This window comes from Schistocerca gregaria, chromosome 2 (genome assembly GCF_023897955.1).
Source record: "Schistocerca gregaria isolate iqSchGreg1 chromosome 2, iqSchGreg1.2, whole genome shotgun sequence".
NCBI classification, from domain to species: domain Eukaryota; kingdom Metazoa; phylum Arthropoda; class Insecta; order Orthoptera; family Acrididae; genus Schistocerca; species Schistocerca gregaria.
In genome coordinates this window covers 740543848-740547282 of record NC_064921.1, presented here as the reverse complement: position 1 = coordinate 740547282, position 3435 = coordinate 740543848, and positions in this window count along the sequence as shown.

Below are 3435 nucleotides of genomic sequence, written 5' to 3'. Positions count from 1 at the left end.
TCCATATTCCACAAAGTGTGGCTACTTAATAAAGGCCGATACAAATATGTTATGTTGAGAGATGATAACCCCTGCTGGTTGAATGCTTGAAGTGTATGTTGTAAGCGTGATAACTCTAAACATTCAGAGGGGCAATGGAGGGTTTCCTTTTAAACTTATTATCTTACTGACGTCCGCAGTGAGCTATCTTTTGAAGGTGGGTAAAGTACCACTAAATATATCTGATAAGATGTGTCATAATTTATAAACCAGTGACCACGTTTGTAATTCCAGTAGGCAAGTAAGCTGGGAGAATCTTTCAGAACTCTAACACATGTTAAAACAGCGTCGATGAGAAAAAGATACAGACGATTTCACTTATCTTGGCACTTTCACTTTGTCTTTCCCTTATGTTAACTTTTACGGAACAGATGTAAGCTGAAATGAGTTCAATTTTTCTGGATTGATAATTGTCTATTTCACCATAATTAGTCGAGTTCTGTCGCGAGTAGGTCGCGGATGTGAGTAGAAATGAATAAGATTGCGTAAGATGAACATGTAGGAAAGCAACCTACCGTCAGCCAGGGCGCTGGGAAGTAGGAGAGGTAGCGTTTTTGTGGCAAGGGACGCTGGAGCTACACGACCAGCTACGCCAGAATGTTCTGGAAGGACGACAGGACACGGGAGACGCGCGTGACCCCATCAGACGAGCATATATATGAGCAGGTCCGCTGGTACTGCTAGAGAGAGAGAGCAAACAATCGACACGACATGGCATCCAGGCAGGAGTACCCCAAGGAAGCATTCTAGGGCCCTTACTGTTTAACCTCTACATTAACGACCTCCCAGCTACACACAATACGACGCTGGCAATCTACGCGGATGGCACCGCCATCCTTGCGCAAGATTGGAAGCCGTCTAACATTAATTCACGACTACAGACTGCACTCAGAACGGCGGAGCCTTGGCTGGTGAAATGGCGTGTTAGAGTAAACGTCGACAAGTGCGAGGCCGTTCTGTTCACTAGAAGACCGAAGCAACTGCGCAAACATCAGCACTGCATCCCCAATAACGCTACACACACGCCCAATACGTTTCCGCGAGAAGGTCAAATACCTCGGTATCTGGCTGGACAGGAAACTACTCTGGGGGGGGGGGGGGGGGGGGACCACATTCAGCACGTGACTGATGAAGCAAACGCGAGGCTCAAACAACTCTACCCTATGCTTAACAGGAATAGGACACTGAATAGGTGGGTGTCTAGGTCCATGTACATGACCCCTGATGACGTACGCAGTCCCTGTCTGGGGATACGCTGCGCCAACTCGCCTGCGCCGTCTGCAGCTCATACAGAACAAAGTACTCAAAATCATAAGCAACGCTCTGTGCTACACACGCATCGCGGACCTTTACCGGGAATACCGACTAGATACTATCTTGCAGGTATTCCAAAAAATCTCCACACGACTGTCCAATAACACGAGACACTCGCACAACCCGTTTATCCTTTCTCTCGGTAACTACGACCACAACCATAGATGGAAGCATAACAGACCAAAGACACTACTGGCTAGGAACTAAACATCTGTGGTCCACAGCACGCTAACACGACAGTACTGGCGAGCCCCTGCAACACAGCTACTACTGGTAACCCCAGATGTTCGACCAGCCGAAAAACAGGCAACCGCAGGGAAACCGTACTGTACACAGGACGCAAACCTACCACACACACCCCCTACACTGAGAGCCGATCTATGACCGATCGCCCACTAATGTACAACGACCTTGAACTGTTGCAGGGACGCAGCAACTGCAGCAAGCCTCGCAACGAGCTTTAGCAACGAGCTCCAGCAACGACAAAGGTAACGAACGATGCACGATACCTCGCACTAACATTACCACACCTTGCATGCACTGTGCAGATAGCAAGCCACTACTGCCCTTACTACCCGTCCTACTGTCGCAGAGGTTTTTTTCCCTTTCGTCCATTTTCTATCTCCTGATGGACCATGTTAATGAGTAATCTTATCCAGACGCATGGATAACATCACAGCCCGCATCCTGTGACTCCTGATTCAAAAACTAACATGTTATACGGAGGTGACAGTAGAACTTTTGGTTTGGTCATCACGTTGGTGTGGGCGTGGAGGGGCCCCATCCTATTTTAAAAAAAAAAAAAAAAAAAGCTGCTGGAGAGATTCCTTCCACAACTGCCTCAGACGCTAGACTTGAGTTATTCTGCCCTCGGGGCGGGACTTAGTTTCTTGTGGCACTTATGTGCACAGGGCACAGGCAGGATTGCCCAACTTACATTCAATGTGTTTGTGCCCTTTAGGGTTCGACAGTGGTCTTATCCTACCTGGTGTCTCATCTCAGTTATTTCATCAGAAGTATACGTCCTTTATCCCACTGAGTTCCCTTATCTGCAAAGAATTTCCAGCTTGTTTCCCAGCACCAGGACTTCGAGTTGGACGAGGCACCTAATTACTGGATTTAGCGTCTAGCTCGAATCCTGATCCGCTCGCAGGAAACTACAGACGCGAGAGTTCATTATTTCACAAGTACATCCATCCTTTTTTCCATACCATTTATTCAATGTATATTGTATTGTTGAATGTGTTTTAGGAGAGCCTGGCGGTGGACTGTTCATAGTTGGACGACCAAACACTGTCAGTGTTCTTTCGTTAACTGCTTTACAATAGAAAATCAGAACCCACCTCCTTGGATATTTTATCGATCATTTTTGTTGCTGTATGTAACATTTTATTGTGAGAATCCCGTGGGTCTGATCAGTTACCATTTCCGAACAATATCACCGGGCAACCCAATTGAAAGAAAATTTTCCGATGATGTACCATAGTAAGGTAATGTTTCAGTTAAAGCAAGAGAAGTCTTAATGAACTGTATTGCGTGGTCTGTCTACAGAAATTGTCCGTCATCAGTGTGGGTTACCTTCATGTCGCGACTGTTAAGTTGGGCAAAATCACGTACCTTGTTAACTACTAATTAATTCAGCCCCTTTAAGAAAATTTCTCGGTGCATATCTCATTGAGAGACAGGAGGTAACGGCACAAACCGTCAGAAATAAAACAGGGTTCTGACCACTGCAGAATATCTCTGAATACCAACTGAACTGACACGAAGTATTTCAGCATGTCGTGGCCGATGACGCGAAAATTTCTATCATCGAAAAGCGTTTGGAAGGATCAGCACTCAGACTAGCATAAGTCTTACCCCTACCAAATCATCGCGAACAGTGTTACAAGAAAAAGATGGCCGCTACCCCTCCAAGCCCTTGGAGCACTCCTCCCCCGAAAATCCAAGCCTCGGAGCACTCCTCCCCCGAAAATCCAAGCCTCAATGTAAATTACTTCATACTTCCAATGTAAATTACTTCATACTATCATCAGCCTCTCTTACAACGTCTTACGTAACTAAAAATCTGTATGCGCTACG